At 44.2% G+C, this 16,882-nt stretch overlaps 1 protein-coding gene across 2 annotated transcripts in view; it reads right to left on the minus strand.

Annotated features, from left to right (window-relative positions):
• The window catches only part of KIF6 (kinesin family member 6), a 421,191-nt gene that overhangs the window by 58,400 nt on the left and 345,909 nt on the right, over nt 1-16,882 (minus strand). The gene's annotated exons all lie outside the window — the stretch shown is intronic.

Genomic DNA, 16,882 nt, shown 5'->3' on the forward strand with positions numbered 1-16,882 from the left:
TGTCCCTCCTGGGGGTGAGGGAGGGGCGGGGGAGGAAGGGTGTGTATACCCCAACTTCTAACAGTCACTGAGGAGGCCCCAGTGACTAATGGGGAGGGGCTTTAATTCCCTGGCACTAGCCTGCCCCACTTGCATCGGTTGGATGGTCAGAGAAGGCTCTCAGGGGGACTGGGAGGTGCCAGCAGGGGAGGCCGTGCTAGGTGAACATACAGTATGCATCGAGGGTACAGGTGGAGCCCTGACAGCCTCTGCTCTCTCATTTCTTATTCCTCATCCTCCTGGTCTGAGAGAGAGGACCACTGCCCTCAGTCAATACAGTTTCTTACAAACAGAGCTAGTTCTCTGGCAAACAAGCCAGCAAAGAGAGAGGCAGAGGAAATTAAATATTCTGGCCAGTCTGCTGCCTGATTTCTTAGAGGTCTGGCTGGTACCGGGCGGGGGAGGGGATATGGTTTATTTTCTGGTGTAACAGCCCCTAGTTTTCTACTGACCACATGTTAATAGAAAGCAGATTTCCTGCACCTTGGCTCACAATCTGCATGTCGGAGCGAGCTTCTCTCTCTTACTGCCTCAGTTTCCCTGTCTGGGGTGACACCTTGGAAATGAAGCTTTGATATCAGAAGCTCCTTTAGGAGTTTCTTCATGGAGATCAGCTTTAGCTTGGCGCTGTGCAAAGGTGCTGGCAGGTTGTTAGGATGGTGAATGCTACTTTGACCAACCCTGGCGGTGGGGGACACCGTGTGGAAGCCCGAGGGACTTCAGCTGTTTCAAGGACTGAAGCTAGGACAAGAGGAACAACACATTTTCCTTTTACCCATTCTATGCCATGCCTGGCAGAGACTTGCAGCAAACTAGGAAGTCAGGGAAAGACACCCCTGGTTGGGGGGAACTTGATGAAATACTGTTATGTGGTGAGAAACAAAAACATAAGCAAACTGTCTTTAAGCGGGACAGGGATCACAAAGTCTCCAGAGGTGCATTTAAGAAACCCCTAGATTTTCTGGGTTGACCACAGAAGGGGAAACTGAATTATAGATGATTATCTCTGATCAGATGTCCCCAGATCTCTTATGGACACTTATTTGTGGTGACCTGTTACTCCATCAACAAGGCCTGGCTGAGAAGCCCTGACTGTCTGTTTTATCTGGGGATCTACAGAGTAACCACAGGGTCCGACCCCAGGAACCGTCTTCGTCTTCTCAACCAGCTTTTAAGTATCCGGAAGCTGGGATTCTCACCTAGAGATCTGTGTGTCCCCCACACAATCCTGGATTTTATTGATGCACAAAAATCAAGAAATGAACAGATCCACAAAACCCAGAGTTTCCACCAATATTCCTGATCACAGAAGCCCTCAAATTTCCTACTCTCTCACTCTTACTAGCCCTGCCCGAATTGTAGAAAAATTGTGGCAAAGACTCCTACTGTGTTCAGCCTGAGATAACGGACCAAATTTGTACTCTTAACCCATACACAATTGCCTAAAGCACCTTTCCTAGAGAAATTTAAAAAAAATTTCTGTCCTCTACATAAGATTCATTTCAAAATCATAGCTGAGATATGTTGTTTAATATTCCCTTCCATCTTCTTTGTTCCATCCTGTTTCATTTGAAGTTTTATTAAATCAGCATATGGTAAAATTGACTTGGCTGTGTGCGTGTGAACACACACGAGCAATTCTATGAGATTTAACACATACACAGATTTGTGTAACCACCATCACAATCAGGATTCCCAAAAGTTCTATGACTTCACAGAAGTCCCTCATCTTGCTCTACTGGATTCACACTCTCCTCCACCCCTGCTCATTATCACTACACTTTCACTCTTTTCAGAATATCATATGAGTGGAATCAGGTTGTATGCAATTAGGTTGTGTCCTGCTGACTATGTCAGACTTCCATTCTAGCTCATTGGTAAAGAATCTGCCTGCAGTGTAGAAGAAGCAGGAGATGTGGGTTCATTCCCTGAGTCGGGAAGATCCCCTGGAAGAGGAAATGGCAACCTACTCCTATATTCTTGCTGGGAAAATTCCATGGACAAAGGAACCTGGCAGGCTACAGTCCATGGGGCTGCAAAGAGTTAGACATGACTAAGTGACTTAGCACAAACAAACAGGTTATATACAAGTTTATGAGCACAAGGTCTCTGAGGTTTTATATGTTGTCATGTGTATCTTCAGTTTGCCCTTTAATTGTTGAGTAGTATTTTACGTAGTTGAGCCATTCATTCATCAAAAGACATTTGGGTTATTTCTGGTTTTCACCAATTATGAGGAGGACTGCTTTACACATTTGTATGCAAGTTTTTGACTGAACATAAGTTTTAATTTCTCTAGGTTAAATAGCTGAGTTGTATAATATATCCCTGTGTAACTCCATAAGAAACTGCTAGAGTCTTTTCCAAAGTGTCTCTACCATTTTGCATTCTCATTAGCAGAGTATGAGTTCCAACTGCTCCACATCCTTGTCGGCACTTGATACTATCAGTTTACAAAAATTAAAAAGCCTATTTCAATAAAGGTACTCATTAAGAGATTCAAACAATCTCATCGTTGCTTTAATTTACCTTTCTCTAACTGGCGTGCTGTGATTCATGGGGTTGCAGAGTCGGACATGACTGAGCGACTGAACTGAACTGTACTACTAATGATGTTGGACATCTTTGCATATATTCATTTGCCATCATATATCTTCTTTGGTTTGTTTCAAGAGGTTTCTCCTTCATTCTTGAAGCTTGGATTTAGGAGTTGCTTTAAATCTTTGCCCCATAACTTGAACACTGTGTCAAGATAGGGCTCGTTTTATCTGTCATCTTTTCCCTTATGAGTTGAGATTTTCTTGGTTCTTCTTAAACTAAGTAACTTTGGATCACATTGTGAACATTTTCATGGTCTTATTTAAATCCTAAGGCTACTGATTTTTGTTTGTTTGTCTCTTTCAGCAATCAATCTGGTTAGGTTCAGGTGGCAAAGTCCAGTAAGTCTTCTTTGGACTGTGGCTCCAATGCTGGCTTTGTTTTCAAAGGCTCTGCGGTGCTTTTCAGATTCGTCCCATGTGTGTGCCCCTCAGTGGCCAGGATGGGACTTGGGTGTTGGTCTACCTTATAGTGGGCTTCCCTTGTAGCTCAGCTGGTAAAGAATCTGCCTGCAATGCAGGAGACCTGGGTTCGATCCATGGGTGGGGAAGATCCCCTGGAGAAGGGAAAGGATACCCACTCCAGTGTTCTGGCCTGGAGAATTCCATGAACTGTATAGTCTGTGGGGTCACAAAGAGTCCAACACAACTGAGTGTCTTTCACTTTCACTACCTTATAGTAGGATTGTCAAAGTCTTTGGCATGTTCTTTAGAACCACGCATGCTCAACTTGAAGGTGAGCCCAGTAGTTAATCTAAACAACTTTATGAAATTACTGTCTTGATCTCCTTTCCTCTCCTCTGTGATCTTCCTGACACATTGAGACTTCCTGAGGCCCCTTGATGCTGCTGTGCAGTCCCCATGACTACGTCTGCATCGGCACCAAATAGGGGGAGGACAGAGAGGAAAGAGCAGTGGGAAGTCTTCCCATGTTTCCGGTACCCAATCTCCCCTGCTCCGAATGAGGGAGTCTCCTCCATCCGAGCTTTAGGCTTCTGTTTGGCTTCTGCTGCTGTCACTGCTACCAGATTTTCTGGGGGTGCCAATTTGATGGCACTTTAAATTATCTCCTTCCCTGAGCTACCACTTACTTTTGGGAATTCTCAGATAGCTGCTCCATGTGTTCTGTCCGTGGTTTATAGCTGCTTTCAGTAGGACAGATGGGATGGAGTATGGTTACCTTGTTCAGAACTGGAAACTCACACTGTGTTTTTGACTTTTTCATTATAAGGATATGTCCTTCTCACTGTTAGGGATGAAAATGCTCTTCCATAATATTGTCTTCATTTTCCTTTTTTTTCATTTTCTTTTATTGAAAGTTTAATTGATAAATTATTTCTGGCTGTGCTGGGTATTCGTTGCTGTATGCGGGTTTCTCGAGTTGTGGTGAGTGGGGGCTACTTTGAAGCTGTGGTGCATGGGCTTTTCACTGCAGTGGCTTCTCCTGCTGTGGGGCACGGGGCTCTAGGTGCGTGGGCTCGGCAGTTGTGGTGCTTGGGCTTAGTTGCCCCATAGCATGTGGAATCTTCCCGGACCAGGGGTTGAACCCGTGTCCCCTGCATTGGCAGGTGGATTCTTAACCTTTGGACCACTAGGGACGTCCTCATTTTCTTTTGTTGTCATGAGAGCAGGCTCATTGCTTTCCTTTACCCAGCTCATTAGCTGATTCTATAATAGATATGCTATATTTAACTTCTTATCAAACCTCAGACATTTGTTACTACCCGATCCTCTGACCAGGCCAGCTTTGAAACACTGAATCTCTCTATTACCTGCCTTGCAGTCCTGTGTTTAGAGCACTGTAGATCTGCCTCAGATTCATACTATAGAAACTCTAACAGTCTGGACTTGGATGATGTATGACAATACTTATCATATTCATATAATGTCTTTTGTCATTTTAAATTAAGTAATCTTCAGCAATTTTCATTAAACTTGGGAACAAGAAAGAAGAAGCTATTCCTGTTATTAGCTAATAGTAATTCAGAGGTTCTAATGAATGCAATAAGACAAGAAAATAAAATACTAAGTGCAAGCACTGGAAAGAGATTTTTCTTTTGTGATGAATATGATTTCATTTCTAGAAAATGCAAGAGACTATAGCAAGAAAAAGCCCACTAAAATTGAAAAGAGAATTTGGTAAGATGAGTGGGTACAAGAAAAAAATCTATTTTTTAAGTAGATTTCTTTTTTTCTACCCCAGGAAATGGAACAATATTCCATTCAAGAAAGTAGCAAAAATTATAATACTCTCAGGAAGAAATCCTACTCCTAGAACTCTATTCCAAGGATTGGCAAACCAGAGCTGGCAAGCCAATCTGTTCTGTGGTCTGTTTTTGTTTGGCTTTGGACTTGGTCGACCTAAGAATGGTTTTTACATTTTTATAGAGTTGTAAAAAAAAAAAAAAAGAAGAAGAAGAATATACAAAAGAGACCATAGGAAGCCCACAAAGCCTAAACTATTTACTATTTGGTCCTTCAAAGGAAAAGTTTCCACAGAAGTAAAAGCACCAGTGTATAAGAATATATATGCGGGGGTGTTTACTGCAGCACATTTTGTATGGCAGAAAAATGGAATAAAGAAAATGCCTGTCAACTGGAAAATGATGGAAAAATATGGTGATGCAACCTTTCTACAGAATATTATGCAGGCATTAAAAGGAGTAAGACTGCATCCTAAAGATTAACATCTCCACCCTTGGGGCAATCTCTCTCTTCCTCACACCCACTCAGAAATCTCTGAAGCCTACCCATTGCTAAACAAAACTATTCATGCTGCTTTAGCCTTAAAAGGAGTGAGAGGCTTCCTTGGTGGCCCAGTGGTTAAGACTCTGGGCTCGCAATGCAGGGGGCTTGGGTTTGATCCCTGGTCAGGGAAATAGACGGAGAAGGCAATAGCACCCCACTCCAGGACTCTTGCCTGGGAAATCCCATGGACCGAGAAGCCTGGTAGGCTACAGTCCATGGGGTCACTAAGAGTCGGACACGACTGAGCGACTTCACTTTCACTTTTCACTTTCATGCATTGGAGAAGGAAACGGTAACCCAGTCCAGTGTTCTTGCCTGGAGAATCCCAGGGACGGGGGAGCCTGGTAGGCTGCCATCTATGGGGTCACACAGAGTCGGACACGACTGAAGTGACTCAGCAGCAGCAGCAGGGAAATAGATCCTGCATGTCACAACTAAGACCTAGGACAGCCAAATTAAAAAGATAAATGAATAAAAATTAAAAGACATATAACCACAGCAGTTGATTTGGAGGGATTTTATATGTATATTCATACATATATGAAATTCAGAATGCAGGATGTAGAGAAATGTACATAATCTGCTTTTTGTCTCTTTTGTTAAGACAAGCAGCCCAGTCTTTCATATAAGAATATGAATTTAATATAATTATTAAGCTTGACATAGTGTAATGATGATGTTGACAAGAATAAAGGATTTAGAAAGGCTAAAGGGGCATGGGCATTTCTGTTTGGCAATGGGTAGGCTTCAGAGGTTTCTTAGTGGGAGTGAGGTGGAGAGAGATTGTTGCATGCTATGGCTTGGGGATATTAATCTTTAGGATACAATCTTACTACTTATTACCCAGAATTCTAATTTAAAGGTGGCCAACTTCACTGACTCAGGGGACATGAGTTTGAGCAAGCTCTGGGAGATGGTGAAGGACAGGGAAGCCAGGTGTGCTGCAGTTCATGTGGTCGCAGAGAGTCGGACATGACTGAGCAACAACAGCTTCCTATAGGCAGACTACTGCCATAGCTGCTGTTTCCCTCTCCACTAGATCCTTCTGTCCAGTGGATTTCTCTCTTTTGGCATCAGCGTCCTTGGATTCTACTTCAGCCGTGGAACAGCGTTTTGCTTTTGGCAGCAGTCTGAATCAACCCTGACTCTGACCGCCTTCCTCTGCTGTTCATCGCCTGCCCCCAGTGACAGCAGCAGAAAGGTACTGCCATTAGGGTCCCACTGAGGGCTGACTATGGAGTCACCACCTCGCCTTCCAAGTGTTGGACCTCTTTATCACGTGGCGTCACCTCTGGAATGGGAGGTAATAAAGGTAGTGTTCTAGTTATCACACCGGGGGTGAGGCGAAGCTAAGCCCTCCCCGACTCCTCTCCATGCCGCAGCCTTTCCTCTTCACAAGACACCTCTGCAGGAATACGCTGAATACGTTGCTTCACCATCTTCAAACATAGACCTGGCCTTGCTTTGGATTACGGGTGCAGGCAATTAATAAACTTTATGTCTTTGATGTCCCTTGTCTATTATGTTTACTTGGCACATTACCCATTTGTGTACTCATTCCTTAATTATTCGCTTTTGTCTTCCAGCAAAGGGAGTACCCAAGACCCCTAGTATTTGCTAATGAGTTATAGGTACTTGCAACATTCCAATTATTTATTAGCAGGTTGTCTAGACTTAAGCATCACCAAAACATGTGCTAATAAGTTGTTTTGCAAAACACAATTAAGTTTTTAAAATATTCAGGCATCCTTGAAGATGTCTTCAATAAAGATTAAGTCAATAAAATAAGTCTTTACCTCATTACAAAGCTTATGCTTTCAGCAGTAAGATTGCCAGACTTGTGGTCTGCTAAAAGGTTTAAACATCTGTAGGCAAGAATCATGTGATCATGCAGTGGCTAGTGGCCAAGAGACCATGATCTGCAATCATCATGCTCAGTTTTGACCCATGTCTGTTTCAGTGAGGCCTGCGTACTACAACCAAGGTTATGTTAGACGTTTTTGGGGGTAGTGCTATGGTGAGGTAGGGCTGGGAAGGGGACTTGTGTGTGCATGCTAAGTTGCTTCAGTCACGTCCAATTCTTTTGAGACCCCGTGGACTGTAGCCAGCCATGCTCCTCTGTCTGTGAAATCCTCCAGGCAAGAATACTGGAGTAAGTTGCCATGCCTTCCTCTAAGAGATCTTCCCTACCCAGGAATCAAACCTACATCTCCTGTGGCTCCTGCATCGCAGACGGATTCTTTACTGATGACCAACCAGGGAAGCCCTGATAACTCTCAGTCGTTGACAACTTAAAAAAAAAACAAAACAGCAGACATGGGGGAGAATGGACACATGTATATGTATGGCTGAGTCCCTTTGCTGAAACTATCACAACATTGTGAACTGGCTATACCCCAATATAAAATAAAAAGTTTAAAGTTTTGGGGAAAAAACCCAGATAGATCAGTCTTATTATCCAAGGCAATTTTTAAAAATTAGAGAGGCAACTGTCCTAGGGTTCTTCCAAAAACCTTAAGAGAAAATTAAAACAACTGACAGACTGGAAGAAAACATCTGCCACACGTTCCATAGAGAAAGGTCCAATATCCAGAGGGTACTAAGTGCTCCGGCAAATCAAAAAGAGAAATTCAACAACCAATGGGCAAAGGATATGAGGCACAGGGAAAAGCACTCACTTCCACCAGCTGTCAGCAAAATGTAAATTAAGACAATAAAGAGATACCATTTATTTTATTTTTTGCTTTCCAACTGGCAAAGCCTAAAATGACTGGTATTATCATGTAAAAGCAAGGATGCAGAGGAATGGGTACTGTCACACACTGATGGGAATATAAACTAATGAAACCCTTTTGCAAAGGCAAGTGGGGAGTACTCAGAAATTTAAAAACACTTACCCATTACCATTCTCCCCAGCTCTACTTGGCATCTACCTCAAAGAAACACTCATGTTTGTACACAAAAATGCATGCATTGTGACAGAGAAAAATTGGAGGAAAAAAAACTTCTCTCACAAGGGAGTAGTTAACTAGATCATGGTTTCAGTTCAGTTCAGTTGCTCAGTCGTGTGCGACTCTCCACGACCCCACGAATCACAGCACACCAGACCTCCCTGTCCATCACCAACTCCCGGAGATCATGGTTTACTTATACTTAAAAGTAGCCCCATTAAAAATTGTGAGCAGTAGACCCATGCTCACTGTAAAGAGAGAAGAGCAAGGTACAGAATAACATGTGCATTATGGTCCTATTTATCCAACAAGATAAGGCATCTTTGAATAGGTCTTCTGTCTCTCTCTCTCTACCTATCTATTATCTATCTACCTGCTGCTGCTGCTAAGTCGCTTCAGTTGTGTCAGACTCTGTGCGACCCCATAGACGGCAGCCCACCAGGCTCCCCCTTCCCTGGGGTTCTCCAGGCAAGAACACTGGAGTGGGTTGTCATTTCCTTCTCCTACCTATTCCCTATCTTTCAGTCATCTATCTATGCCCAAATATACAGAAGCGAATGGAAGGACATCCATCAAATTGTTGAAAGTGGTTACTCTGCTCTGGGGAGGGGTCTTGGTTGGTTGCAGGGAGAGGAAATAAAGAGGATTCTTACCTTTTGATATGTTTATTAATGTAGTGTTTGAACATTCCAGAGCAAAATGCACCCATGAATCACTTGTGCAATTAAAAAGGTACAAAGGTAACCCTGAAAAGAATCCATAACTTTTTAAGCTCTAGAGAGACGCTAGTAAGGGTCCTGTCACTGACTTAGCCCTTCTTCAGCTTCCGCCAACCTCTCTGCCTTCTTCATTATCTTCCTGGGAGTAACGGTGGGGAAAGGTTTCCTTCACTGACTCCTTTTCTTTCTTTTTATCAACTTAACTCAGAGAGGACGTGTGATCTAATATCTCCTTCTCAGTTGGCTTGTGAACTTTCTGCCATGTGAGGGCATGGACCTTACAGTCCAGCAGAAAGTGGGCTCGAGTTCTGCCTCTGCCCCTTACTAGCTGTGTATTATTGGGCATGTGTATGAGCCTCTGTAGACTTCAGGTTCTTCGTCTATATTAAGAGGATAATATTATAATAGCACCTCTATCAAAGTTAGTTATTATTATGATGGGGACTTGATCTCTTTGACTCTTAGTGGCCCAAAATCTGTGCTTAGACACCTGATAGTTGTTTGCAAATATCTCTTGCAAATATCCCAGTCCTTTCGGGCACCCTCAGCACTGACCAGACATTGATCCTAGACTCTGGGGAGTCCTTGTGGCACTGCCTCTGGTTCTCTGCCTCCGGGCCTCCTTTCAGATTTGCTCAGGCAGCTGCCCGGGGTCCTGTTGTTAGGACTTTCCCCACACAAGCTGCCTGGGTTGGGCTTTTGTTCATGAGATGCCTGATGAGGCATGCAGTCCAGATGTGCTTGGGAGGGAGCGTCCTTGCTTTTAAAATGCTGCCTAACCACTGACACCTACCTGCCAGAAGGGGAGCGCAGAGTCCCTGAAGTGGCTGACAGACTGTCTCTGTGTGGCGTTTCATCACCTTCTCTGAAAGTCTGAGTAGTACCTAGCAGCCTTGCTGTGGAGCTGTGTGTGCCTTTGTCAGGCTTAAGTAAGTTGTGGTGCAGACTGAGCGTTAGAGAGTGGGGCCGGTCCACAGGGCCTTGTTACTACCTGAGGCCAACACCAAACCATGGCCATCTCCACCCCAAGCAGAACAAGGTTAGGTGGGGACAGTCCCGCTCTTGCATATGCTGTGCTTGAAAACTATCGGCGGTTTTCAGCAGGGGGCTCATCAGTGATTTCAGGGTGGTTGATAGTGGACAAAGCAAACCAGCTGTTTACAGCTCTTCCCTGTTCAGCATCACAGACAAAGCCCCTACCCCCACTTCCACTTCCATTACCACTGTTCCCATGGTGCCAATTATCTTCCTCCAGCAAATGTGAAAGGGGAGCCCAGCTCATGCTGCTGTGTTTAAAGACCATCTCTTTCCCCTTCAGAGGGTGCTGACAGAGCCCTCAGCCTGCGGGGTCCACCACTCACAGATACGTGCCTGTCGTTCCCCGTCCATGAGCTTCCTGGTTTACAGAGTCACAGATGCAGAAAACAAACTTATGGTTATCGGGGCTGGGGGGTGGGGAGACAAACTGGGAGATTGGGAATGACATATACACACTATTATATATAAAATAGGTAAGTAAAAAGGACCTACTGTATAGCGCAGGGAACTTTACTCAATATTCTGTAATGACCTATATGGGGAAAGAATCTAAAAGAGTGGATATAAGGATACGCATAACTGATTCACTTTGCTGTACAGGAGAAACTAACACAATACTGCACATCAACTACACTCCAATAAAAATTAATTTAAAAAGAAGTTGGCACTTTTCTGCAGGGTAATTCTGATGTCTAGATAACAGTATCTGCTGGCAAAGTTATTTTTGAGATACTTGTATGAAAATGATCATGTGAAGAATGCACATTACTGCTATGATGAGATTAGAATGCATCAGCTGCCTTCTGAAAATTTGAAATGACTCTGCTATGAGGAGAAGAAATTTTATTTTAAAGCATTTCATTAAATGAAATAGGTGTTGGGAAAATTGGCTCTTTGAAAAAGATTCAACTTACAGCCTCAGCTTATACCACATTTCACAATAAGTTCCAAATGAGTTGCGTATGAAAAACAGAATAATAAGAAAAACTAGAAGAAAATTTAGGAACGCATTAAACAAATATCAGGCAACGAACAATCCATCATTATTACTATTACAATGACCCTTCCTAAGTATAAAGGCACTGGAGGAAGTTGTAAAAGAAAAGACCAATGAATTTAACTGGATGGAAATAAATAAAATCCCTATATATTATAATGTACTTCACAAAGATTGGTCACTATTACTGTTGGTAAAACGAAGAGACAAGGGCAAAGTGCTTCCTGGGGAAACTAGAAAGAAAAGAATCGATGTTGCCTTGTAAGTGTTGAGGCCTGGCGTGCTGCAGTCCACGCGGTCCCAAATAGTCAGACACGACTGGGTGACTGAACTGAACTGCACTATAAGTGTTCAGCTGGCAAAAGCTTCACACCTGTGAGACAGAGCCGAGAGGACATGCGATGTCCATCATCGTGCCTGCTCTACACGGTCTGTCGATAAAACAGAAACCTCCCATCACACCTTCTTTTGCCTAGGTGGACACTTTCTGAAGTATCAGACCTCTCTTTCTCCCTGGTAACATCTGCCTGGACCAGACATGCATTTCTGATCCAAAGACAGCACATTCTTAAGCTCGCCAGCAGCGGCTGTCCTGAAGGCCTGGAAAAGATAAACTGGGCCAGTCAAGTTCTCTTTCTCATAATTTTGAGCTAGAGTTAGTTGCTCAGTCATGTCCGACTCTTCATTGGTTTGTGACCCTATGGACTATATCCAGTCAGGTTCCTCTGTCCATGGAATTCTCCCTGTAGTCTGCCAGGCTTCTCTGTTCATGGGATCCTCCAGGTAAGACTACTGGAGTGGGGTGCCATTTCCTTCTCCAGGGATCTTCCCAACCCAGGGATCGAACCCAGGTCTCCCACATTGGAGGCAGATTTGTTATCATCTGAACAACTAGAGAAGCCCTTTGAGCTAAGGAACTTGGAGCTAAGAAACAGCAAATCTTTGGCTTGTTACCTTGGGGACAGAGTTAAAGGATGCTTTCAGGTACTGCTGCGGCCAGAGCAGACCAAACCCACAAGCAAGCATGACCCATGGTCAGCAGGGTCAACAGGTTGCAAGAGCAGATGTTCACAGAGGTAGCAAGAGGCCCCAAGGGAGGCACGGGGAGTGTGTTGGGCTCTGGAGCCGCACGGGCTCCTGATGTCATTCCCACCCACCCTCGCCTCACTCCCACTCCAGAACCCGGCTCTGGCCCCTGATTCAGCTTGCTGGGCTCTCAGATCTCATTGCTGTATCTCAGTTCAGTTCAGTTCAGCTGAGTCACTCAGTTGTGTCCGACATTTTGCTACCCCATGGACTGCAGCACACCAGGATTCCCTCTCCAACATCAACTCCTGGAGCTTGCTCAAACTCATGTCCATCGAGTCGGTGATGCCTTCCAACTATCTCATCCTCTGTTGTCCCCTTCTCCTCCTGCCTTCAATCTTTTCCAGCATCAGGGTCTTTTCCAATGAGTCAGTTCTTCGCATCAGGTGGCCAAAGTATTGGAGCTTCAGCTTCAGGATCAGTCCTTCCAATGAATATTCAGGGTTGATTTCCTTTAGGAGTGACTGGTTGGATCTCCTTGCAGTCCAAGGGACTCTCAAGAGTCTTCTCCAGCACCACAGTTCAAAAGCATCAATTCTTCAGCACTCAGCTTCCTTTATGGTCCAACTCTCACATCCATACATCACTACTGGAAAAACCATAGCTTTGACTAGATGGACCTTTGTCGGCAAATTAATGTCTCTGCTTTTTAATATTCTGTCTAGGTTGGTCATAGCTTTCTTCCAAGGAGCAAATATCTTTTAATTTCATGGCTCCAGTCACCATCTGCAGTGATTTTGGAGTTCAAGAAAATAAAATCTGTCACTGTTTCAATTGTTTCCCCATATATTTGCCCATGAAGTGATGGGACTGGATGCCATGATCTTCATTTTTTTAATGTTGAGTTTTAAGCCAGTTTTTTCACTCTCCTCTTTCACTTTCATCAAGAGACTCTTTAGATGCTCTTTGCTTTCTGCCATAACTGTGGCATCATCTGCATATCTAAGGTTATTGATATTTCTCCCTGAAATCTTACTAATTTTTGACTTTGAATTGGTTTATGTATCTGAAAGAGAAGTTCACTGCCATGCAAAGAGTCGGTCAGCAGGTAAATCCAAGAGGAAGCCACTGCACTGAGCAGGTCTGTGGCTGAGGGTGGGGAGCATACGCTGGGGTGTATTATAATAGGAGATATCTGAGGGAGCAGGTCATTGACAGGAGGTTTTGAAAGCATCTACTTAGAGAATACCAGAGTGACAGTCTTCAAAGATGAACAATCCATGTCATTTTCTTTATCTGTGGCTATTTGGAGTATTCATATTTGAATACATAGGGGACTTCCTTTGTAGCTCAGCTGGTAAAGAATCCGCCTGCAATGCAGGAGACCTGCGTTCGATACCTGGGTTGGGAAGATCTCCTGGAGGAGGGCATGGCACCCCACTCCAGTATTCTTGCCTGGAGAATCCCCATGGACAGAGGAGCATGGTGGGCTTCAGTCCTTGGGGTCACAAAGGGTTGGACACGACTGAGGGACTAAGCACGGATGGATACACAGCATGGATAGACAGGATGCTTCGAGATTTCACTTTAAAGAAAATAATGTAGCTCAACTTTGAGATTATAAGTTAAGAGTGCAGAGAAACTGTTGTTTTCTAATTCTTTTTTAAAAAACTTTTTATTTTGTACTGGCGTTTATCTTTCAAACTGTGGTGCTGGAGAAGACTCTTGAGAGTCTCTTGGACAGCAAGGAGATCAAAATAGCCAATCCTACAGGAAATCAAGGCTGAATATTCATTGGAAGGACTGATGCTGAGGCTGAAGCTCCAATACTTTGGCCGCCCGATTCCAAGAGCTGACTCACTGGAAAAAACCCTGATGCTGGGAAAGATTGAAGGCAGGAGGAGAAGGGGACAACAGAGAGTGAGATGGTTGGATGGCATCACCGACTCAATGGACATGAGTTTGAGCAAGCTCTAGGAGATGGTGAAGAACAGGGAAGGCTGGCGTGCTGCAGTCCATGGGGCCTGTGCTATACAGGAGGTCCTTGTTGGTTATCCACTTTAAATTCAGTAGTGTGTACACAACCACTCCAAACTTCCAGGAGATTCCTGTCATTACCACACCTACATTCTAGGCCTGAGTTAGCTCACCTATTTCTGAAAACCAAAGGAGCCAAACTGAAACTGAGTATTCCTATGATCTGAAACAAAGTGACTTGACCTTCATCTTTGAGAGGCAGGGGTGGGGGCGGTAGGGGGGCAGTGGGGGTTAATAATTATAGTTTAGTAAGTAGAAACCTAGCATATGGTATTCTGTCTTTTATGGAGAAGACCGTATTGTGCCCAGAAGAGAGGTGGCCGGGTTGGAGGCTGCCTGGAATCTCTGTGGGGATATTCACTCCCCTGGGCACTGGACGCCTGGCAGGGCTTCACCGTGGCTGTGAGAACCTTGTTCTCAAAATACTTCTCTTTGCTTTGACTCTCTTTGTGCTTGGGGATGCTTATTTACTAACCTTCCAGTAATGAATCTATTTTGTTCCTGGGAGAAGAGGCCTTGGATAGAGGCAGTTTAAGAGTTCTTGTCTATAAAAGAACATCCTCCATGGTAAATTAATAGACTGCCTCTCTAGGATATAGTGAGTATGATTGACAGGGGACAGCCTTCCTGAGTTTACCCTGCATGGGCCAGATCCTGGACCTTGTTTCATTCACTAAGGTGGGACCACTCTGTCAGGACTCTTGGGAGGCAGCCATGCATCTTTTTTTTTTGGCTGACATTCCAACCAAATCACTGCTTCCTTCTTTATATGTGACAATTATTAGTGTCACCTCTTGTCAGTTAATACACTCCACTGTCCTCCAGCTTGCTCAAATCATTTTGCTGTTGTTGTCTGATCTCCAAACTAAGACAACAAACATTCAATCAAGTCTATGAAGATATCAGTCATACAAGTTATGGGCTGTCACTCCAGTAACTGCACGTCTTGGAATTTCAACATTCTAAGTTGTTAAAGGAAGGACTTTAAGAAATCTTCCCTCTGCTCTTTTCATCTCTAGATACACCAAGTCCTCTCAGAAGGTTACAATCTATCCTGCTTTTAACGATTCTGAGAATCTATATTCTGTTAATCACCTTTTCGGACAAAATGTCTGTTTCACGTGATCAGCTATAGGTTCAATACAACTGAAAATCATTTCTTCCTTTCTGAATCTCTTTAAAGATGAACAACAACTTACTGATCCCTCTGCACAACATTAAGTAATACGCAGTGTGCCCTCACGCGGTTATGTTTAACAGGAACCACTCACGCGGGATTGGTTAGATGGAGCTGGAGTCAGTGTCATACAACAGGTTCATTTGTTGACACAGGACTTTTTTTTCCAGAAAGTTCAAGAAAAGGTTGTTAAATACAAAGGAAGCTAGCAGAGCTGAGCCCGGGGGGTGGCGGGGATGGCCAGGGCTGAACCCAGCCCCTCTCCCCGCATGCCTGCTCTGAGTCCAGCGTGGCCAGTGCTCTTTCTTAGAAGGAAGCACTTCTTCCTTGTCGTGGGGCCCTTCTGTCTTTGCGCGTGCTGTTCACGTCTCCACAACTCAGCCCTCAGCCCTTCCCACGTGCTCTTCTGTAACGATAGCCTTGTTTTGGGAGAAAAATGGATGCTTTGCATAGTGTTTCCTTTATGCATTAGGAATTTAAAGTGTCTTTTTATTTATATTATTATTTTTTATTAGGATTGTAATTGGTTGAATTAGAGTACTAGTTATAAAACTGCATGGGCTTTGAGACGTCTTTCCAGTCTTAATCTTCGTACAGTCTCTGCTATTTTTGTAGTATGTGACCGCCTTTATTCCATTACAGCAGAGGCACTGGTACGTAAAGCCAGTTTTTAAATTCCTCATTCACAGCTTCATTTTTTTTCCAGGGTAAATAATTCTAAGCGTTTTGGTCCTTCATAGGAACTACTATCCATTCCTTTACAGATGCATCCTGTTTCAAGCCACAGATCAATATCTTAGAGGCTGTAGTGAATATGATTGCTGTTGGCCCAGCATTTCTTCCTTTGGAGACAGAGACTTCTTCAGTTCCCTAAAACCCGTGTTCAACTTCTATGGAGCAGGTGGGCTGAGTCCTGAGGAGGGGACATAGGATGTAGCACCAGTGAGGCAGAATGCTTCACTCCCCGGATGCAATGTCTCCTTCAGAGATGGACGTCTGACCTAAGCCAGGCTGGCCATTCCCCTCTAGGGGTTTTTGCCAACAGTGTTGGAAAAGACCCTATTTACTGGGATTATGAGTTCTATCGTCCAGAGGTCCCTAGCCTTTTTGGCACCAGGGACTGGTCTTGTCGAAGACAATTTTCCCACAGACGGCGTAGGGGTGGGGGCAGTTTCAGGATGATTCTTATAAGAAGCCCTCAACCTAGATCCCTCGCGTGTGCAGTTCACAGAAGGTTAGTGCTCCTAGAGAATCTAATGCCACTGCTGATCTGACAGGAGGCAGAGCTCAGGCAGTAATGTGAGGGATGGGGAGTGGCTATAAATATAGAAGGAACTTCGATTGCATGCCCACCATTCACCTCGTGCTCTATGACCCACATTAGCTTAGACCTTTGAGAAGCACCTTCCCACTAAATTGGGAGAGATTCCCAGAGAACCCAGTCAAGTTGGGAGGAGGGGAGAGGAGAGGAGGGGGAGGTGAAGGGAGGAGGAGGAGGGGGAGGAGGGAGTGGAGGATGGGGAGGAGGGTGCAGGTGAAGCCAAATACATTCC

Source organism: Moschus berezovskii, chromosome 23 (assembly GCF_049115385.1).
Source record: "Moschus berezovskii isolate FMDL1 chromosome 23, NW_MosBer_1.0, whole genome shotgun sequence".
Lineage (NCBI taxonomy): Eukaryota > Metazoa > Chordata > Mammalia > Artiodactyla > Moschidae > Moschus > Moschus berezovskii.